Raw genomic sequence first — 23559 nt, 5'->3', positions numbered from 1 at the left:
CAACTGAGCATACACCTGCTGCCCTGTGCATGGCCTGTCCTGTGTGGCTTCGTGTCTCCAGAAAGCCCCCCTGGCTTCTTGCACCATGTGCCATAAGAATACTAACTGCACCTCCACCACCTTTATCCTCCCCTATGGGAACAGAAGCTAATGCTGCCCCCAGCAGTCCCAGGCAGCAGGGAGGCTGTGCCGGAGGAAAGTCAGACTTGGGGGAGAAACAAGGCATGAGCCAATCTTTGCTTTACTGGCACAAGGCTCCCCTGGGCCAGCCCTCTGGGGCCCTGGTGATTCACCACCATGAGCCCTTGGTTGGTGATCTTTCTGGGACGAGTCTGTCCAGCAGAGCCTCACTGTATGCCACAAATTTGTTGCACTGACCTAGAGATTAGGAAATTCCTTTCCCCTTACCTTACCTGCATCAGTTGGATCCAAACCAGAACTGCATCTGGGGGATCTCAGGGGTCTGTTTCATTCCTGCAGTAATTCCCATATCTGCTGAGGTGGACTGGGGTGCAAGAAAAACAGAAAAATATAAGCAAGTGTCTCTGCTGGTCTTCAAGAAGGAAGCTCTGCCTCCCACCTCAGGGAAGCGGCAGGGAGGGAGTAAAGTGGCCTTCCTGTGTTGTGCTCCTGGGGAAGGCAAGCTTCTCAGTTCATGTGATTTTACCTTTCTAAAAGTGTTTTCACCTTTCTAAAAGTGTTTTCATCTTTCAAAGAATGGGGAAAATCATAATATAAAAAACGAGAGTTGAGATGTTTGAAGAAATGTGTTGTCCACTGACTAGAAATCTGAATTCATGGAAAATATCTGCTCATTTCTGTGAAAGCCATTATCAATGGTAATTTCACTTAGTAGTTTGAAAAAACAGCATTAAAGTGCTTCCCATACTAAAATGGGAAGCGAGTAGGAAATGTGTTGTAACCTCCTCTTTTAACAAAAAGGGAAGCAGGGGTTACTCAAAAGCCTTAGGATCTCTTCAGGGGGAGGATCTCAATCTCTGCTCTTTTTGCAGGCCCTGGGGGAATGAGCTAAGTCTAAACACAGCACTGAAACACAGTGGTGGTTTATAAATGCAGCTAATCTGGCCCTGCTCCTCTCAGATAATCTCTTGTGGTGTTGCTTACTTTTCCTTTAGAGTATTAAATACAGTCTGCTGTTATGTACTTATTCATATCCAGTCAATTCCTCCCACACCCATATTATGACCACAGAAACCAAATCTGTTTTGTTCACCTTCTTATGGGTCCTGCAAAATGCCTGGCACCCTGTGGCTGCCTGCCAAGTAAGTGTGAAGTTACTGAGTGATGACCTGCCCCTATTGCGGAAATTCTAAACACTGGTAACACTTAGTCCTGAGCCTTTTCTACCTCAATAGCTTAATCAAATGGGAATAATAAAATATCTGTTCTTAAGGATTTTTTGTTTCTCCCCAGTTGGGGAAATCCATTACTTAGGAAATGTTGCACTTTCCAAATGTTCCAAGTGTCTGTGAATTGGAGAACGTTCTCCAAGATGCTCCCTCATGCCCTGGTCAGTTCATGATCTTTGGGTGTCCATGAATAAACGGGAAAGAAGAGGTTACCTTTACAACACCTAATATAATGGGTTTGGCACTAATCATGTATTTAGAATCTTTGGTGGAGTTCTCTCTTTGCCACATGCTGAGTTGGGTACTTGAAGCTGCTCTGAATACAGATACCATTATGCTCAGGTAATGAGGACATGGTGTGTGCGTGCTGTGTGAGATGGGTCAGGCATTCAGTGAGTCTCCAAGAACAAGCCAAATTAGCCAGCCAAAGCAGCCATTCTAAGTGGAGGGGACAGGGTGATGAAAGACACAAAGGCGTGAGAACTCCCAGCCAGCTCGGATTCCATGTCTGCATGTTTACTTAGGGCGTGTACTGGTTGAACGATCATTATTTGTTCCTGATCAAGGCAGCAGTGTATGAAGACATTTGTTCCAGGTGAGAACAGGCTCTCTGCCTCTTTGGAGCTTTTAAACCTTGGATTGTCTGCAAGAGCTGTCACACAGGCTGTTTCTGAGAAACCACACTCTGGGCCCCTGACGACAGTGGGGGAAGAGAAGGAGTCTCATTTAGAGCTACTTCCTGCAACAGAGATCTCAAGAGAGCCCTGTGACTTGTGAGCTATGATTCATTTCAGGGTCTTTCCATGCTTTGGAAATGGAAAGGCCTCATGCCAGGACCCTGTCAACAGAGGAGGGAGCAAGCGTGCTACACCCATGACCTGGAGGAGGGGAGTGGGCTGATCGAAGGGGCCTCTCTGCCTCTCTAAATTCAGAGGGGCTGAAAGCCACAGCTTGGCTGGCTTCCGACAGACCCTGGTGTCTGATACCTCTGTGGAAGAGCTTGGTGGGCAGCATGCTTGCTCCCCAGCTGGCTGTGGAGGAATGAGGTCTTTGCCAGCTTGCATTGGTTTGTTTTTAGGGTGCAACATTGGGCAGTGGGTCTGGGAGGCCCATTCACAGAGGTGGCTTTGTTACCTCAATGCTGGTCTGCTTATGTTAACACTGATTCTTCTTGTAAAGTGATATATAAGCAGGGTTTCAATCACAGGTGAAAAACAGTAAGATCCGGATTTCTATGAGATGATTTTGGCCCCCTTCTAGGAGATTGAGCATCTTCCTGACTCAGGCTGACCCAGAGTTCTGTAGTGTCTTTGCACAATGAGCTAATCCATGGCCCCTTTCCTTATTCAGGCTCCAGATAGGTTCATGTTCCAGAGTGTTCAACCCTCACCACCAGCTCCGATCCATAGCCCAGTCAACTACTGTCCTCATTACTAGGTCCTTCCTGTTAACTGAGGAAATAGGTAGCTCAGGATTTAAAGCATTTAAACAAAGCTACTAGGATACTTAAGCCTTTCTCTCAGTGATTTATTTGGTCTAGCCTAGCCACCTGGGATTTAAGATGTAGTGAGAATTGCTTTGTTATTTATCACACACCATGTCACCTCCTTAACTGGAACCACCGGATTGATTCAGGCCACCCCTCGACTCATGCATTTGAGCACACAGGCACAGAGATGTTGACCATCATGTCTGAGACAGCACAGCTATTAAGGGGAGGGGATGTACCGAGGGACCCAGCTCTATTGATGTCCAACTTAGCTCTCAGTATACCATCTCATGTTTCTTCCTCCCTCACATCTAGCCACAAGGATTTTATTGCATTGTTTCCTCCTGTCCATTATGGCTGTATAACCACAGCACAGTGTTCTTTATGTAGACGGTACTTAAGAAAATTGTTGCCCAACTTTTTTATTTGCTTGGAGTTGCAATGCTGCCTTGCAGGAAATGTCGTAGAAATGTGTGGGAGTGCTCTGCAAGGTACCTTCCACGTCTCTCTTCTTTGGTTTTCATGGACTGGGGAAGTGATATTTCTTACTCTTGAATAGAGAGAATAAATTAAGCTGTTTCCAGAGCCGAAAACAGTACTTCATGCAGAGGTTAAAATCCCCCCACGGACCATCATGTGTTTGGGAACGCCAATAAACTGCTGAGTCTCTGGATCTTCTGAGCTTAATAGGAAAAACATTTTTCCAATCTGGGGAAGAAAATGCATGTTTTGTAATTCATGTAAATAAAACCCAAGCACCATCTTTTAGAAAACTAGCTCCCACTGTGGCGTGCTTACTATTTCCTGTATACATTATGATGCTTGTTTTGCTGTCCCAGTGCAAACTCATTTAATCCTCAGCTCCACAAGGTAGAATTTGTATTATTCTAAATTTTATGAATGAGATGACTGAGGTTCATTTACTTGTTCCAAGTGACATAGGTAGAAAGCAGCAGAGCCTGGAATCAGGTTGGCTAACTGCAGGCCCTCCAATCCAGAAAAGGTGATATTTCACTTCTGAAGACATGACAGATGGGCTCCCTGAGATGGACACTCGAGGGTGAACTGCTGTCTCTTAGCAGTTTCTTTGTGTTCAGACTCTAGAAGGGGGAAGCAGGGAGGTGCTTGTTTATCTCATCCTTCTCTGATCCCAAATCTGCATCCTATCCCCATGGGAAGAGAAGAAGGAGGAGAGGAGACCAGGCCATCTCCACCTTTCCTCCAGACTAGACACCAGGGGCCACAAGGACCAGGAAGACTGGGCTTTGGTGCATGGTCTTAAGTTTCTGGTGCCTGGGTTTGGAACACAGTTATACTTGCTCCAGGGAAGATAGAAGGATGGTATCTACAAATATTGAGTATCTGAATTCATTTCCATTGCTTTTAGGAAGTCATTTTCCATGGGAATTCAAGTTATGATAAGGACTTTTTCTGTCCTTTACACATGTGTAGGTCATGTGAAATTTATAATTGCCAAATGCAACAAATATATGTGTCCCCTCTCATGATCTTAAACAAGTGTATTCCAGAAATAATCTGTTTGTTTCTTTATAAGAGTGCTTTGCTTGTTCTTGATATTGGTATTAGATTCCTCTTTCCTTAAAATGGCTGCCACACAGAATAGCAGCCTCCATGTTAAATTATGGCTTCTCCTGATAGAGAGCACCTTAATAGCAAAAAACTTAGGAAATGTCACAGTGTAAGATAACTTCTGCCCTTTGCTCTGTTTAGTTCAGAATTAACCAGCATGGGAGGCATCTAGTCTCCCTAAAAAGTTCTGTAAATGAAAAGAACCATTGTTAGTTTTGCTGACCAAACATGCCCCCTTCCCCTTGGCTAGAATAGATAACTAGATGAAGTTTAAAGGTAACCTCCCTTACCAAAGAAGTGCTGCATCTGGGTTGAAATTCAACTGCCTCGCCACCATGCTTTGAATATCAGCAGTGTGAACTGTGAAAATGCAATGTAACAACCTAGATGAGATCATGGCCATAAAACCCTATAAAAGAAGGAGTTGTAACAGTGGGTCAATCCAGGCACAGCTTATGTGCGATCGACCCTCATCAATGAGTAAAATTTTGTTATTTTACTTCCATTCTGTTGCCTCTCTGTCACTTGCCAATTCCTTCCATAATACTCCCAACAAAGGACCAGGTTCTTCTTCCCATCATGCCTCTTCTCCCAGCCAAAAGAGTAACCTGATACTGGCTAGCTCCTGGCAGCTAGTGATGTCACAAGCCCCTCCTAGTGATGTCACAGGCTCCTCCAATCTCTTATTACCACCTCACTCAACACCACCCCTGCTTAGGCTAACACCACCCCACTCCTATAAAAGAAGCTCCTTGTTCTGTTATATTTCTCCCTCTTCTTTGTCCAGAGACAGCCCGGTGGACCTCCCCATAATAAAGGCTTGTTATGGTCCTGGCCTGGTCCTGGTTTGGGGGTTTGTTTTTTTTTTACTGGACAATCAGGTCATTAGAAAATTGTGCTATTCCAGTAATGAAAGCCAGTTTTTTTTTTAGCAATATCTGAATAACAATTAAGGTTTTTTTTTAAGTATGTATTTTTTTCTCTTTTACCATGAACTTCTTCAATAGAACTAAAGATACTTTCTGTCTTAAGTAAGCTCACAATTTAAAGATATTATAGTGAAGACATTGGTTTTTTATTGTAAACCATTTGGGGGGAAAGTGCTCATTACAAGTTTTAATCCAGATAAGCAAGCAAACCTATTAAGGGAGAAAAAGAGGAGGTATTAAACCTCATGGGATTTATTACTCTTGGAGTTTTATGGGTTTTTTTTCTCTGTAGGGGAAAGCTGTTCTCTATCAACCCTAATCATAAATACCACAGTACATGATTTTAAAGGAAATAAAACCTGTGAAATCCCTTTATTAGCAGCAATTAGCTTGAAAATTAGCATATTCCTTTCAAATTCTGGAACACTTTGGGTGCTTTGGGGAAATAAATGAGAGGTAGTAAAGAGCTAGGTAAATATGTAATCTCCACTCCACAGTTAGCCTTGCAGCAGGACACTCAGATCTTTGAGGCAGAAGAAGCCATTAGAGGAAAAGCAGATGGATACCTGGTGTACTTCCCCAGAGCAGGTGGGAAGCAGAACAGTGCAGCTATATTCTTTACCTTCTGTTCCATTGGCACAGGAAACATCACTATAGTCCAGTTCCCCCCAAATTTGTTAAGGTTTCCAAGGAATTTGAAGCCATTAAGCCAGTTAAGCTCAATGAAACCTCAATGTGCCTCCTGGAATCATTTTGTCACGTGGAAGAGGAAATATGTCTTATCTTGATTTGCTTTTAGTCAACTCGGGAGTCAACAGCTAAATGTGGAAAATGGAATGCAAGGTGAAGATTAGATCTAAACACTGTTAAGCTAGACAACAGACTTTTGAAGTCTGCATTTTAGGGTGGAAATGGAAATTCACCTTTGGGGTCCAGTAGTCATTTTGGAAGAAGGAGTTGAATATAACCTTCCTGCATTATGCTGCCAGTACAGTAGCAGCTTCCTTTCTGTCCCCAATTCAGAACCCTTGCGGGTGATTTTGTCCCCTGCTATTTCCACAATGACTGTTGCAAACTAGGTACTACATAAATATCTGCAGGAATGAATGTATGCTTGACCTAAAGAAGAAATTCCTTATGCCACTTAAATGAATATGGGAGCTTGGAAATGTGTTCCTAGAATCCTGAGTTCATGCTTGAAATGCAATAGAGGCTTTTCTATAGAAGCTGTATCTATACAGTGACTGAAATATAGTTATACTGATTTTTTTTTTTTTTTTGTACTGGGGATTGAACTCGGGACCCTGTGCTTGTGAGGTAGGTATGGTGCCACTGAACTAAATCCCAGGCCCTGAAATATAGTTATTGTAAAAGCAATCTTGGCACTATAATTACTAGAGGCACTTGTGGCTTGGCCTGGGTCTCTTGTTATAATCTATGATACTGTTTCCATGGGAAAATGCATTCTTAGTACAAAAACTGATTAAGAAGTAACCTTGGGAAATAGAAAACTACCTTGGTGGAGACCTCCTTGAATTTCTGATTCAACTATTTTACAATTTGTTCACAAATAAAACATTGCCAAGAAATCTGAATTGCCTTTGTTCTTTTGGTTGGCGGGTTCCTAGGAGAAAAGGCGGTGTTACAATCAGGAATGTAGCTATGATACTTCTGTTACTGGACCAGAAAGTCTAGAGGGTTTTAATAGACAAGAGAGGGATCCTTGTAGGTATGTTAACATCTCAAATAATCTGGCCAGAAAAGAATATGGCCCAGAGCTGCCATAGTGGGTCACCAGAAATCCTGATTTTCTTTCTTTTTTCTTTTTTTGCCCTGAGTTTTATTTTTAAAATTAAGTTTAGTGGTACATTTTAGGTATACAGTACAGTTACATTCATCATTGAGGTCTTGTACCTTTGCATGATGTATCTTGGTTCTTATTTTTCCCCATTCCCCTACCCTCCCTTCACCCTCTCCACCCTTCCTTATTTACAAAGACATTGTTTCCATTTTGTCATATTCTTTCTTTTCCCTTCTTACCTTTCCCCTACCCCTCCCACTTCCCCTACACCTTTAGACCTTTTTTCCTATTACACAATATTAATCAATTATACATTTTGATCCTTATTTACACTTTTACTTTTTCACACCAGAGAAACTATTTGGTATTTACACATATGTGTCCTATTAATTTCACTTAACAGTATGGCCTCAACATGCACCCATTTTACCTATAAATGTTTCAGTTTCTCATAATTTATGGCTGAGTAGTACTCCATTTTATAAAAAAAAAAAAAAAAAACACCCACATCTTCTTTATCCAGTCTCTAGTTGATGGGCAATTGGGCTGTTTCCAAGTTTTAGTTATTACAAACTATGCCACTCTAAACATGGGTGAGCATATATCACTGTTGTATGATTTTTAAAATTCTTTTGGGAAGATACCCAGCAGAGGAATAGCTGGGTCAAATAGTACTTCTAATCCTAGTTGTTTGAGGTATCTCCATACTGATTTCCATAGTGGTTGCTCCAGTCTGCACTCCCACCAACAATGAAAAAGTTTCCTGTCTACCCACAACCAGAGCAAATCAAGGTGTCATCCTAAAAGATCACAATGTTTAGCTCTGAAAGATGGCTGGGCCATCACATGTAATGACCAACTTTGTTGCATGCTGATGCAGACTCAAGCAGGCACCTACCTTACTATCCTGGGTGTTAGGGCTGGCATGACTGGCAAGCAGTCTCAGAAGGCAGCAGAAGCCTAGCACCTCATATTCTGAGTGAAGAGCCTGAGGCTTCAGGAGAAAGTGGAATGGCTTAGCCACCTGGTTCTGAGATGATATCATCTGGTAATGGAAGTGTTGCTATTAATTCCAAGAGGCTTCCAGACTGACTGTACAGAGCTGCTTGCTAGGACATGAAGAGACATCTCTCCTGTAAGGCTTACAGCTCTTGGTAGGGGGAAAAGTAGAGTTGGAAGAAAAATCCTAACACTAACAAGGCAGAAAAGCAGTTTTTAAGTAGTCTTAGGGGTTTGCGATTCCAGTCAGGAGATAGAGAACCTTGGGTAAGGGACAGCACTGAGCTTTTGAATAAAGGCAATATCAATAGTCATTGTGTCGCCCATTGTGGCTCCTCTGGCAGTGCCTTATTGCAGGAACAATAGTTGCCTCATGTTTTGGCAGGAAGAAAGCCATGAAGGATGTTAGCCAGATTAACCAGCCTGAGCAGAAATGTTGACAGTGTGTTACCTTCATTTTCAGGTAGGCTTTTCCCAAGTGATGGCTAAGATAAATACTTATAAATCAAGCCACCATGCTGGCTGCCCACCAGCCTGGTTACTCAAAATGAGAGACATTCACTTCTTTCCCAAGAGAATCATTGAAAGTTCCAAGGGTGGCACTTGGCAACCCAGCATAGATCAGGACTGTGATCTTGAGTGTGCAGACCTCGAGTCCTTCGACAGAGATTGGTGGAGAAGTGATTCCCCAAGACAAATGGAATGCTTTCTCTTGAAGAAGAGGGAAGATCTGGGAATAGTGGTGCACATCTATAATCCCACCACTCTGGAAAGCTAAGGTAAAGGTATTATAAGTTTGTGTTTAGTCTGGGCAACTTAGTGACTTAGAAAATTCCTTTCCCCAGGCAAAAAGGCTGAGGATATAGCTCAGTGCAAAGGCCTTGGTTTCAATTCCTACCACTGGGGTAAGGGAAGGGGAAGAGCAGAAAAACATCAAAGGATTACATTTCCACAAATATTTCCAAAATACACAGCCAGCTATAAGTCAAAGCCAGAATTTAAATGAGGGAACAATCACACAAGACCTTTAGGTAGCTGTCACTGTTCCTAGAAAGTGAAGAGGTTTTCCTCTATCTCTTCTAGAACATTTCTTAAGTAAAGTACCTTTAAGCATGTAGCCCACAAAATAACCATGTGATTTACAAATGTGTAAAGCAGAAAATTGGGGAAGCAGGAAGGAGGCTAAGAGAACTCTGGTATTCTACCAATAAACATAGATGGCATCACTTAGCATAAGGGAGGAAATGAAGCAAGACTTGAAACCATGAAATGGGCATTGTGTGTGTGTGTGTGTGTGTGTGTGTGTGTGTGTGTGTTTGGCAAAAAAAAAAAAAAAGCAATGCACTATCTGTGTCAACACGTAGCCCAATGAAACCATGGGTAATTTCCTTCGTTGTGATGTCATTACATGGCAGTGACATGCTTTTCTTTCTTTCTTTCATCATTTGCAAAGTTCTGAGTTAATGTGGTTATACAATCAGCTGTTCTAAATCAAGGGAAGTCCCTCCAGTTCAAGGGTGCCTTTGTTCAGAAGGCTCTATTAGTAAGAGCTGCGGGATTTGAGGTGCTTCCCTAGGTTTCTTTGAAGTTCAATTTGGGATACCAGCATTTCCTCCCACACAGGGTGCTGCTGGAATTCAATGAAATGAGTTGATGCATACAAAGCATTTAGCACAGTACCTGTGCAAAGTAAAGCTCAGCCTACACTGGCAATTTACACTCTAATGTTTATTCCATTAAAATAATAATAGTTCTGGTAATTATTATGGATATGTTCTTTCCTAACAGTGAAGCCTTACAGGGCAGGGACTATTAGTGGGTCACAGCAGGTACTCTATGTGGAAAGAAAGAATGAAAGAGGGAGGAGGGAAGGATTAAGGGATGAGAGGAATAGAAGAGAGAAATATGGGAGAAACAAAGAAGGCAGTGATCCAAGGTTTATCTAGAAGCAAGAGTTGCAAGCATCCAGGACCATCATCAGCTGGATGGGGTCTCTGTGACACTGTGTTGCACAGATAAGGGAGCACAGGGTCAGGGAAGGCTAAGGAGCACATTCACCGCCACTGAGCCTGTACGATGAGGTTGGAATGCAGGCTCCCTCCTGAGTCGCTCCCCACGGTCCTTAGCTCAGCTTTATTAGCTTTATTTTCTTTTAGTAAATGCCCACATATCCATATGGCAAATAACACTTCGCTGATGGCTGCCCCTTGGAGAGTAGGACATTTCCTATCTATCCCCAGATGGACACTAAGGAAATTTTATGTTTTGTATCTTTTCACTTTCTCCCTTTTGAAAGCCAGACAGCAGCCATTTAGGATTAACATGGTCTTGGTCTTAATCTGGTAGGCTCCAAGAGGCCAAATCGCATCCTCAGCCAAGATGAGAATTACTGACTCTGATAGCAAGTTATGAGGTAGTTCAATAAATTCAGTGTACCTTTCTTTGAATATAGGTTTAGACTGAACTGCCTATAAAGATTGCTGGCTTCTTTTGGAAACAGGCACATTTTCCAGCTAAGAGCTCACACAGGGATTCTACAGCTCATTCTGCAGGGAATATCAGAAAGGAAATCCGTCCCTGTATTTGAGTAGTGGAGTGAGTGAAAATTAAGAGTGAGACTCCACTGGGGGACCTTGGAAGGAGGGGTAGGAATGAGCTTGAGATCAAAGAGCCAGGTTGGGTGTTACAATGTCTGTAATTTACTTTAAAACACGTCATCAAAGTACTGGCAGTGCTGTCTCACACATGTGTTCCAAGTGGCGTTATACTCATCATTTGCCCTCAGTGGAAACCCATGCCCTAGGGTAGAGAGCTAGCATTCTAATTAGGCAGCTTCTACTCAAGCAGCTCGAAAAAGAGCTTCCGGGATTTTTATCTATGATCCACAGCACAGGCTTTGCTATTTGGCATAATTAATGCTAGAAATATATTTCTCCTAATGAAGTCAGTGGTTTTTAAATGAACTTATTGGTTGCTACAAATGGGGTTTCCTTAATGAGCTTATTGGTGGTGGTAAAGATATGTAGATTAAAAGATTTTAGAGTAGTTTCTTGTTCTTGCTTGGAAAACAGGATAAAAAGGTAGCCTATTCTATACTCTTAGTAAGGGAATCCCATATCCAGATTTGGATTTGGAAGATCGTAGCAGCTTGATGCCTATTGTAAGATTAATCGAATTTTGAAAATATTTGTATTTACCTGAAATGATGTGCTATCAGGAGCTGTAGCAGCCACACTATAATCAGGAGGGGACAAACCCAAGGACAACATGCTATGTGTATTTTTTTATGCAGTGCTTCCTAATAATTTAGTCCAAAACTTAGTAGCTTAAAACAAAAATAATCATCTCTTATCTCCCCATGGAGTCAGGAATTTGAGAGCAGTCTTGGTTTGAAGGTCTCTCTTGAGGTTTCAGTTGCATTTTGTCTGGAGCTGTGACTATACCAAGGCTGACTGGGGCAGATCGGTCCACTTTTGAGAGCCTTACTGGCAAATTGGTGCTGACTGTTGGCAGGGAGCCTTCGTTTCTAATCAGCTCAGCTTCTCCATGGATCCTGGGCTCCCTTACAACATGGTGGCTGATTTCCAAAGGGGAGCATCCTATGAGAGAATATGCACTTAGGCCACAAGGCCAGCACATCCCCTCAGGAAGATGTTGTGGACTTGTGTGCAAGGAAGCATAGCTGGTTTGGTTTTGTGGAGACAAATATCCTGACCTTTTTATTTTAAGAAGCAATCTTCTAAATAATTTGAGAAGCAAATGAAAAATAAATGAGCTGAACTGTGAATCCCAATATCCTTTAAAAATGTCTTTATAATTTTCCATGGAATATTTTTTTATTTGTTTATTTCTTAGGGAAAACAAATTAGTTACCTTTTCTGGTATCCTTGCATTATCTTATTCCTAAAGGGGTCTCATTTAGCTCACTCAAGAGTAATTCCCCTGCCCCATGAAACACCCACAGCCTCCCTTGGAACTGGGGAGTTGAGGGGAGGTGGTGGGCAGTGCGGGCTCAAGAGCATCCCTGAGGGAATGGCTCTCCATCCAACCCTCTCGACTGCTGCAGGGGAGTCCAAGATAAACTGAGGGTGTCCAGGAAAGAGAGAGAGAGAGAGAGAGAGAGAGAGAGAGAGAGAGAGAGAGAGAGAGAGGGAGAGGGAGAATGGGAGAGAGAGCAGTACGTGGATTGGCTTTCCTCTGCTGCTTCTCTTTCCCTAAAATGTTGAGTCTTTCTGCCAAGATAATGTCCAGGCCTGTGAGGATGCAAGAAGGAAGGCAGAATATTACTCAATTTGTTTTGCTTGAAGTTAACTCTGAACTCTCACAGGAGCACTTAATGTCATGTGGAACCAACATCCTCCAGATAACGACAGCCTCAGCCTCCAAGAGGGGCAGACAGTCACTAACCCCATCTCCCCACACCACTCATTTCCAGAAAAGTTCTCCGAGCAGAAGACAGATGACAAAGCCCCAAAACTCTGCTCAGGGTAGCAGTCCAGGCAAATTAAGGAAGGAGTTGTAGGGATGGTCACTGCGTGGGAGGCTAGTTTTGAAGAAGCACTAAAACCCCACTGGAATAAACATGTGACGGCAGTTAACTCAGTTGCTGCTTACCACAGATTCTGTGAGAGTAAGCAGTTCTTTGCTGCAAAAGTCACCCCTGGTCTCTCTTCAAAGCATTTCTTCCTGCAGTGCCTTCATGCAAGAATTGGAGTCCAGCTACAGCCAAACACCTGCACCCATACCAAGACTAGAGCCTCATGTTTGTCAGCTGACATGCAAAACCAAATAATGTATGGTGCCACAGTTCCTAGGATCCAAGAGTTTCTTTTAGCTTTTACGATTGAAAAGATAAGCTCGCTGCCATGCCTCACAATATATAGCTAGCTTAGAAATAGCCAGTCTCTTGTTTTGAATCCAAAGAACTTGATTATTTATAGAAGTTGCTGGTTCCCACTAAAGTTGAACAAAATACCTGAGGGGAAGCTGCATTACTAAGTGTCTAGGGAGCCCTGGTGTCCCTTGGGCCCTGGGGAGCAAGGTCTGGACTTGGTGGTTTGAACTGCCTGGCTAGTGGGCTGCTTCCCCAGTCTCAGCATCCAGGGACAAACAATGGGGCAGAAATGGGACTGTAAAAGTCAAGAGTTCTGCCAGAGTGCCCTCTAGCAGTCAAACCAGGGTGCTGGATCGTCCCTTCTCTCTGGACTGAGAAGTAGCGTAGAGCTAAAACCGGGAAAGTCCCTGGACCAGCGGTCACTGCATCTCAGGTGAACTTGTAGCCAGGGAAGTAGCAGAAGGTAGGGCTCGCAATGTGAGCTCTGGAGCCCAGAGACCTGGGTCAGGCATTAATCTCCATTATTTAACTTGCTGTGCAACCTTGGACAGGTTACTTAATCTCCCTGACCTTCAGTTTTCTCTTGTGGAAACTGGTAAAATAACACCTACCTCTTAGGGATAATGTGAAACAAAAATAAATGTACACACAGTGCTTCTGGGTATACTAGGCATATAGAAAGTGCTTCTAAGAATTAGCTATTATTGTTGTAATTACAGTACTTGAAATATAATGGCTTCTTGCCTCTTTAGTAGTGGGGTGGGAAATTCTGCAGGAAAACACCAAGTAATATACCTGCCGTCAGCCCAGATTTATCAAGAAGTTGGATAGCATGCTTGACAGCTTAGCAAGGAAGAGAACTGGGCAACTGTGTTATTCCTTTTGGAAACTGTTACACCAAAGCAAGATTTTACTGTTAAAAATTTAGATGCCTAGGAGAGCAAGTTTTGATTGTACGGAAAAATGCTGACAAGTGGGATTTTTGGGTAAGGGAGGGACGGCTCTTTTTACACACACAAGTCTCTGCAGGACTTGCAGGCACCCTCTCCGGGACAGTCTGCAGACCCTTAGTGTGAGCCTAGGAAACCTCCCAGCTCCAGCGCTGGGGCTCCAGGCACATGTGTTTTTCATCGTTGTCAGTGGAGTCTGCTTTTGAAGAGCTAATTTCCTGTCATTTGGTCTGCAAGTTTTTGCTGAGTCATTGAACATCAGAGGTCAGTCACATGACCAGAGGAAACTGTTGTGGGCCCATGGCTTGGCTGCAGGCACATATTTTCCAGACTCTTTCAACCAGTATTCACAGGTTAAGACAAACAGTGTGCTCTGCATTGAGTTAGAGACCTGGGGCTCACTGTGAGGTGCCCCACCTGGCTTTGTTCACAAGCAGCTTGCTTTGAGTGAGGACGACAGGCCCACAGGCCCACATTCAAGGACTACATGGTGGACCAAAAAAAGTTCTGCAAAGTACAAACAAAATATATATATCATAGACCAGGGAGCCCAGAGTAATCTCTTCGATGGGGAGAATTACAATGCAATTTCCGTCAAGCTAGGCCTCTGAGGAAAAAGAGAATAGGTAGAATTTTAACAAGCTGAGAAAGGGAGAACTCTTTAGGCAAGTTTGGGCAGAGGAGAGTTGAAAACAAGTGTATGGCATTAATTCTGGAATTCAGTGAGTTTGATTGGACTGCAGGAACACTGAAGTGGTTCAGTGGGAAATCAATGAATCCAGCTAATAGAGGACTTTATTTCACATGTGAAAAGGAAGGCTTTCAGGCCAGGGGCTGCAATGGCCATGGCTAGCCCTTAGAAAATGCCTGGGTAAAGAAGAGAGTCTATCAGCAGTTATATGTGAGGTATAGGGACACTGGAGAGAGCAGAAATGTTGGTTATAAAATACATATAAGAGCTGATGAAAGCAGGGAAGAGAAGAAACATTTTGAGAATGGGAAGAGAACACTTATCTACAACCACTTTAATGTGGCAATTGAGCAGGGTGGAGGACAATGAGACAGAGAAGGACAAATTAGATCACAATCTGGGTAGAACTGAAACTAAGATCCATTGTGAGAAAAATGGGTCAACTAGCCTAGAAAAACAGGCCTAACAGCCCCTTAATGACAGCTTGTATGATAGTGAAAGAGACTAATAATTAGAGACTGATCCGAGAAAAAGGTGGAAGATTTGAGGAATGTAGATGAGATATAAGAAAGAATTTCCAAATGAGGAGATATTTTACCTGCAGGATGGGTTTTGTTTTCATGCCTATATCTTTGTGTCACCTTCTTGAGATGGGAAGAGATGCCTCCTTTTCTTTACTTGCTGGAAGCCCAGTTCAGCTGTCATTAGTTAGTGGTTTCCTCTTTGACCAGAAAAGTCAACATCATTGTTACTTTAAGCAAAAGCAATTACTGAGGATGTGCCATTGGAAAATGGCTGTACTAAATAGTTTGGAGAGCTAAAATAAGAACACTAAAAATAACAGATATGAATGGGCTTGTGGTTGTTTAACAAAATCAAACCTCTTTGGGGAGCTTGGAAATAAATTACTTCAAAACATCCTTTGGTAGAAAAAGGATACACAACCATCTGCCACATGATAATGGACACATGTTCTCAGAAATCCAGCATCAGGAGATTTCGTTGTTCTGCAAACATCATAAAATGTACTTACACATACTAAGGTGGCTGCAGTGTCAGGAGGAAATATAATCTTATGGGACCACTGTCAAGTATGCAGCCTGTCATCGAAACATCATGACATGCGCGGTTGTACTGGAAGGCTTTGGGGCATCTTGCTCACTCAAGACAAAAAGTGACTGAGACTCAGCTGGAGAACGAAGAGCAGTTTGGCCCTGCTTCTCCCAGAATCTCCAGTCTTCCCTATCTGAGGCTTTCACTTCCTGAGCTGTGGTACCTGAGCACCTAATGCCCTGTGCACAGGTCAAAGTGCTAGATGGTCCATTCCTTTTCTCTATTTCTCCTCCTTTGCAGCCTATTACTATGGATAATTATATTGGTTACTATTTAAATGTCGAATTATCCTCTATTCTTCAGATAAACTCCACTTGACCGTAATAAATTCTTCTTCTATGTTGTTGGTTTTGACTCACTAAAATTTTGTTAAGAATTTTTGTACATATGAAAGTTATTGGTCAGTATTTTTCTTGAAAGCTTTGCTTAGTTTTTGTATCAGAATACAGCTGGCTTCATAGAATGAGCTGGGAAGATCTCCGTTCTTTGCAATTTTCTCAAAGGTCTTGTCCAAAATGATGTTATTTCATTCTTAAATGTTTGTTGAAATTCCCAGTGAAACTATCTCTTCTTGGAAATTTCTTTGTGTAAAGGATTTTAAGAATAAAGTTAAATTAAAAGATAAATAGATTTACAAATAGTGGCTATTTATATTTATGAGTGAGCTGTGATACCAGGTCTTACAGAATATTTGTCCACTTCATCTAAGTTGTCAAATTTATTGGCATAATTTTATTTACAGTGCTCCCTTTTCATTTATTAAAATCTGTAGAATTGGTAGCCATGTCACTGTCTTATACTTGACCATGGAAGTTTGCGTCTTTTTTCTTTTTATCCTTAGTCTGACTACAGGTTTTTAAATTTCATTGATCTTTCAATAAACCAGTTTTTGATTTCATTGTTTTTTCACCATTGTTTTTCTTTTTCCCCCATTAATTTAAAAAATCATCAACTGAAATGCCTCTGTAGTTCCCTTAGTTTTTACTTAATGTCCTTTTTCTGTTCCAGGATCACATCTAGTCTACATTTAGTTGTCATAGTGTTCTAGATTTCTCCTAGCTATGCTGGTTTTTCACTTTTTCTGTTTGTGATGTTGGTGACAATTTGGAGTTGCATTGGTCAGCTATTTTGTAGAGTGTCTCCCAGTTGGGATTTGTCTAGTATTTTTCTCCTAATCAGTCTGGGATTATGGGATATTAGGAGGCAGGGCGCAGAGGGAATGTATCATTTTCATCACATCACACACACTGTCGATGTGATTTATCACTGTTGGTGTGAGCCCTGACCACCTGAAATACTATCTGTCATGCTTCTCCACTGTAAAGTTGCTCCCAGTACTGTACCCTCTGGATGGAGTCACTATGTGCAGCCCACCCTTAAGAAAGTGGTCATTCTCCAACTCCTCAAGGGCAGAGCATCTACATAAGTTATTTGGGATTATTCTACATGAGAGATTTTTTTTTCTTTTTCTACATTTATTTATATCAGTATAGACTTTTACATATTTATACTTTCACATATATGTGGGTTTTAAAGTTTTGTTCATTTCAAATACATTCTAATTTCCTTTGTGATTTTTATCCTTTGACTTAAGGATTACTCACAATTGTGAAATTTAGCTTCCAAGTATTTGGAGATTTTCCAGATATCTTTCTAGTACTGATATTCTGTTAATTCTATTTTGGCTAGAGAACATACTTTATATAGCTTTAAACCTTTTAAATGTATTGAAACTTGTTTTATACCCCCAGAATATACTCTGCTTTTGAAATATTCTATATAGACCTGAAAAGAATGTGTGTTCTTCTTTTGTTGTCTTTTTTTTTTTGGTAGATTGTTTTGTAAATGTAAATTAATTCAAGTTGGATTATAGTGTCACTTATGTCATTGATCTCTTTACTGATTTTCTGCTTTTATCAGGCAGTTGGAGTAACAAAGAAATTTGGTCTCAGTGTTAATAAGACCTCTCTTCTGGTCAGAATTATCCAAAGGCAAGAATGGGCTTCCTTTGAGGATAGGAGTTTCCAGTCATAAGGGCTATGCAACCTCTGGCTTGATGCCTATTTGGTGAGAATACTGTTGAGGGAATTCAGACACCAACTGGTAGGAGTGAGACTGGACAACCTTAGACTTCCATTCCAGCCAGAGAGCATGTGATTTTATGAACCCTATTACCCTCAGTTCCCAGGGTTCTGGCATTTCCTATCTGCAGCTGGGAGACGGACTGTGGTCCATCAGTCACCCCATGAGTTACAGCAGAAGGAGAGTACATTCTGATCATTACCAAGGAAGCACTCAGGAGCCTGCTGCAGAGTCTTAAGACCCTGAGATAAACTGTTCCCTGGGCCTCATGTGCTGGACACCACTACTCCCTCCTGAACTCCATCTCCAGGGACTTCTTTCAATGGCCCTGGAGTCCCTGTGGCTCATATCTGGCAAAGTTGAAACCAGACAGCAAGAAGGGCTGTTTTATAAGTGTCTTTTTATCGTTCCAAGTTTGAGCTTCCTTTAAGTGACCTTTCATTTTTCTTGGCTCCCCTACCCCCACAATTTTCATTAATTTGGATATAGCAAATTATCCTTGGCTCCCTTCCTCACCAAAGGATTTCTTCCAACTCATGGCTTAGTAAAACAGTGTCTCTGGGTGGGTTTCTATCCTGGCTGACACTGCTTCTGCCCACAAGATCACTCATAGCACTTAAGAAGAAAGATTTGAGACTTGTAGCCTTGACTTGAAAATGACTCTGTCTCTGATCCTGTTATACTACAAACCAGGAGGCAAGGGACACTCGTGGTGCATGTGCAGGTGCAAGTACTCGCTCACTGTTGTGCAAGATGTTAAAATTGATGTCAACTAACATGACAAGGAAGAGCTTGTGGTCCAGCGGGCTCCCTGCTCACCATGTTAAATAAACTCAAATCTAAACACCTTCCTGTGATGATGTGAAATATGCCCCTGGTGATCTGGTCCCCAACTTTTTCTTTTGGTGCTTCTCCTGCTTATATTATATCTTTCCCTCAATAGTCTGTCAAACTGCTTGAAGTTCTTGTCTTTAACAATGCTCCCAACATATCTCTGGGAATTCTGATTAAAAGCATGAGATGAATTTCTCATTAACTTTGCATTACTCATCTTAGCAGAACACGCTTTCACACAAAGCTTAGCAGACAACTTTGATTTGAGGGTGCAGATAGAATGGAACTGACACAGGCAGATGTGATGGAGAAGGGTGGTAGGCAAAGGCCCTGGTATGGGCAATCTAGGGAAGGAGGCAGGCAGTGAGAGGCCCTGGAAGGACAGCTGTAGGATGAAATGAGAGGGTGAACATACTGGCAAACATTGTGTTTCCGTCTTAACCCATGCAGAGGTAATTCTGTGGTAGGTATTCGAAATACTCTTCAGCCTCCCGACAGCAATGTGGGGAGTAGGCTGCTGCTCAAGGGTAGCATCCTACAGATAAAGAGCCAGAAGGCCTGAGTCAGTCCAGCCTGCTATGTCCCAGCTGTGAAATCCCAGGTCGTCCTTATCAAATAATCTCAGCTTTGTGCACCTTCCCCTGGATGACCTCACGTACTTCTGTGATATCAACTCCTGCCCAGGTCGCCATGTGTTCCAAATCTTTATTTACAAGCCAGACCTCTTCAATGAGTTCATGAGCTTTGAATCAAAACTCCTCTGAACATTTCTATTTGAGTTTTCAGGCACAGAAACCCAGCATGCCCAAGCAATCATCTGTTCACCGTTCTTCCTATCTGGCCCCATTGAAGTGAATGGCATCATCATTCCCGCATCCACACAGAAATCAGGATAGCTTCACTATCTCCCCCTACACTTCTCCCATTCCTTCAGTCACAAGTCCTGCACAGGCCCCTTAAGGATCTCTTGAATCTATCCCTCTTCTCTCTCCCCATTGCCACTGCCTCAAATTGGAATCCCACCTTCTCCCTTTCCTACCACTTCAATATCTTCCTGTCTCACCCTCTCAGTCTAGTGTCCTCATTGCCTGATTACTCTTTCCAAATTGCAAGCCTTGTTCATTTTTCTCTTGCTTAAAACCCTGTGCTTTCCTATTTATTTACCTTAGGATTGAAATCCAAAGTCGGTAACATGTCTTGACATAGGCTCACTGAACCTGGCCCTTGGGCCCTTCACTCCTTTTCTGCTACTTCCTTCCTGAACTTTCCATTCTACCTCCAACCACACCTCAGGACACCTCACTGCTCCTTCTGAGCTGGAAGGGGCTTCTTCTATGTTCTTACTTTACAAGGTGTTCCTTCCACAGGATCTACCACATTGAGCGGTGATGGCCTTTACATTGTGTCTGTCCCTCACCCTGTGGTCTGTGAGCTCCTCAATGCTGGGCATCCTGTGCTTATCTCCTCTGTGCCTGTCGTGGTATTTAGCTGTGCACTGGTTCTTGCTGAAAGGGATGACTAAGCCCCTGTTGCCCCATAACATACTTGTGAAAATTAAACAATAACAAGTGAAAACACTTTGCAAACTGTAAATGTGTTGAGGATATTTTTGAAAGTCAAGGGATTTAGAGCGGATATGAGCATTTTGGAATCCTTTGACAGTGAAATAATAAAGAGCTGTGATATCCTAGGAGGTCGGAAGAGTACAGGATATGACCTGGGTGCATGAAAGTGAATGAGAAGCCACTCAAGGTACAGGAGCATTCCACTGTAGCTCTGGTCTATTCATGTACCACAGTTACTCATCCAGTCAAACACTCAAGTTGTAAGGAACTTTTATAGTTTATAGTTCAAAACCAGGGCTTTCTTATTTTTATATGATTTTATTAGATGGAATATATAATGTTTGCAACAAAAGTCTGCATTAAAAATATAGTCAATTTTAAAGGCATTTTGTCAGAGGTGCAAGGGATGTCCGTGTTCTCGTTGCTGAAGATGCCTCTTCCCTGTGAGGGGACAGAGAGGGTTGCGAATGGAGAAGAGATTGCAGCTATTTACTCACTGTACCACTATGCCTGCCTTCACTCCCATCTACAGAGCAGAGATCTGGGGAAGGAATTCAGAGCCCACAGTTAAGGGTAGAAACCTAAGTGGGACCTCTGCTTTCCCTGAAAATGGATACAGATCTCAGGCTGTTGCTACTGTGTGTGTGTGGGAGGGTGTTTGGAATGCTATAACAAAAATACCTTTAACTGGGTGAATTTTAAACATCAGAAATTTATTTTATTTATTTATTTAGTTTCAGTGCCTGGTTGAGCCCACTTTCTGGTCCATAGATGGTGCCTTCTTGCTGTGTCCACTCATGTTGGAAGGGAAGGCAGTTGTCTCTTTTATAAAGGCACAAATCCATTCCAGAGAACTCAACTCTCATGATTTAAACACTTCTCAAAGGCCCAGCTTCTAACACCACCATATTGGGGATTGAGCTTTGATATGGTGAACTGAAGGGGTCAAGGCAAACAAACATTTAAACTGCAGGAGACAGTGACAGAAAAAAATAGATGTCAGGTCCCATTGTTGGGACAGACTGTGGATGAAGGTGTTGGACATGTGATGTTTGTTGAGTGATGAATGATCGAGTCCATACCACTTCAAAGGAGCATTGTAAAACCTGCAAACCTGACAACCTTGGTAATCATACTAGCAATGATATTCACTTTGAGGAAGAAAAAGTAGAATGTGGACAATAAATAATTTTTTTTCTCCTTAGAGCCTTCATAAGGTGGCTTTAAAATTCACAGGGTGGCTTTCTAGGACATTATGTGAACATTAATTAATTATGTAATCATGAGTGCTTATTCAATACTGTTATGAACTGAATTGTGTCATCCCAAAATTCATATGTTGAAGCCCTAACTCCCTATGCACAGTGACTATATTTGTGTATAGGGCCTTCAGTGAGGTAGTAAGATTAAGTGAGAATAGAATAAAAGTTGGAAGAGGCAGGAGTTTTGATTTCCTATCTGTCTCCTTGAGCTAAGGCACTGGTTTTCTTCTGCCTTTGGACTGGAATAACATCAGCTTTCCTGGATCTCCAGCTTGCAGAAAGTAGATCATGGGACTTCTCAGCCCCAACAATTATGTGAACCAACTCCCTCTACTAAATCTCTACTAAATTTATTCTGTTTCTATGGAGAACCCTGATTAACTGATACAGGTACCAGTCTCTGAGTTTACATAAAGGGAAAGTAGGAGTGAGTTGTCAATCACGATGACTATTTGAAAGGTTATTTGTAGGGAAGATGAGCCTGTTTGCCACCCTTACTCCCACCGCTTCTACAGCTGTTGAGTCCAGAGCAGCTGGCCATACAGTGGTCATCTTCAAAGATGGGTCTGTTCTTCAAAAATATTTACCAGTCTACCTGGGGAAGTAGGGTTCCTTGACAGAGGGTTGGCCCTCCAGAGTGTAGTTTTCCTTATCTTGGACCTGAGAGGGGTCATACAAGGGTATAGGAAGCAGCTGTCGGCCTGCTTTTCACCTTTATAATCTAAAGTCAGCAGTGTGAGTTCTTTTGAATCCTTGTGCTGTACCAGGGGGCATGTACTCATAAGTATGAATCAGTGAGGATGGCCAGAATTCTTGAAAATTACACATTTCAATAGAAGGACTAGAAGATAGTTTAAGTAAATATGAGGTGTGATTGAAAACTACTGTAAATGTTTGTTTTTAAAAGTTTATTACAGTAAAGGGCACATTGCCATTAATCCCCCTCGTAATAAAACTTACACTGAACATATTCATCCCATCATTCTTGCTACTTTCTGAAGCAGTTCTGGAAATCTTTCATGAGAGTCTTTAGGTGAGCTATGGCAGCTGCCTCGATGTCCTGAACCAATCCCTATGTTTGCCTTTCATGGTCATTTTAACTTTGGGGAAGAGCCAGGAGTCCCCCAGCACCAGATCTGGTGAATAACGTTAATGAGGACACACTGCAATGTCATTTGACAGAAATTGCCATAAACAATTGATCAATGAAGAATGATAAAAACATACCATGTATGTTTAAATAAAAAACTTGTTACAGTAAAACACACAATGTCACTAACCCCTCTCAAATATTCATACTGCTTCCCCTTGCTCTGAGAGTTCTTATGCCATCATTTTTTGGCAAAAGTGTCTTCTATTGTTTTTCGTTTGTTTGTTTGTTTTATTTTTTGAGAGGGTCTCACTATATAGTTGAGACTGACCTGGAACTCACTATGTAGTCCAGGCTGGTCTTGAACTCACAGTGATCCTCCTGTCTCAGCCTCCCGAGTGCTGGGATTACAGGCGTGTGCCACCAGGCTAGAGCCTTCTAATGTAATAAAAAAAATTAAACACCACCATACTATGTATCTCAATTACTCCTTGTATTTCAGAATGTAGAGCATAAGAAAAAATGAAAAAATATAAGGGAAAATTTGAAAACATAGAGAATCAATTTAGGATGTCCAATATCCATCTAACAGGAATTACAAAAAAGAATAAAGAAAAAGAGGGGGAAAAATGACAAAGAAAACACAGAAGTTTCAGATCAGAAAGATTCACGGAGGATTAATTAAGAATAATACAAAAGATCCATATACAACATGTTAACACTTAGAATGTGAAATCTAACAAATATATTCTCAGTGCTTCCAAGGAATAAAAATAGAATGCCAAACAAATACAAGAACTAACCTGGCTTTTGTGTTTATGTGAGGAATTTGGATTCCAGAAGATAACTTGATGGGGAATCCATGCCTCTGCAGTATCAAGCAAATGTGACTTTCTGTCTAGAATCATCATTTCAAGCAAGCTGTTCACCAAGGGTCAGGGTATATAGAGCATATTTCAG

The 23559-nt window shown here is 41.9% G+C and overlaps 1 long non-coding RNA gene across 3 annotated transcripts; it reads right to left on the bottom strand.

Moving 5' to 3' along the window:
- Positions 1-3271: 3271 nt before the first annotated feature.
- LOC104873295 lies at positions 3272-5042 on the bottom strand. Of its 3 annotated transcripts, XR_783430.1 has the most exons (4): positions 4950-5042; positions 4740-4809; positions 3784-3959; positions 3272-3567 (listed from the first exon to the last, which is right to left on the bottom strand). It is a non-coding gene; the product is annotated as an uncharacterized LOC104873295 (long non-coding RNA). The 3 variants fall into 3 exon arrangements; XR_783429.1 differs by lacking the exon at positions 3784-3959 and having other exon boundaries at positions 4740-4858; XR_783428.1 differs by lacking the exon at positions 3784-3959.
- Between the last annotated feature and the right edge of the window lie 18517 nt (positions 5043-23559).

Source organism: Fukomys damarensis, unplaced genomic scaffold, assembly GCF_012274545.1.
Source record: "Fukomys damarensis isolate Sample0158 unplaced genomic scaffold, DMR_v1.0_HiC HiC_scaffold_33, whole genome shotgun sequence".
Classification (NCBI taxonomy): domain Eukaryota; kingdom Metazoa; phylum Chordata; class Mammalia; order Rodentia; family Bathyergidae; genus Fukomys; species Fukomys damarensis.
This window is presented reverse-complemented; position numbering and strand designations above follow the sequence as displayed.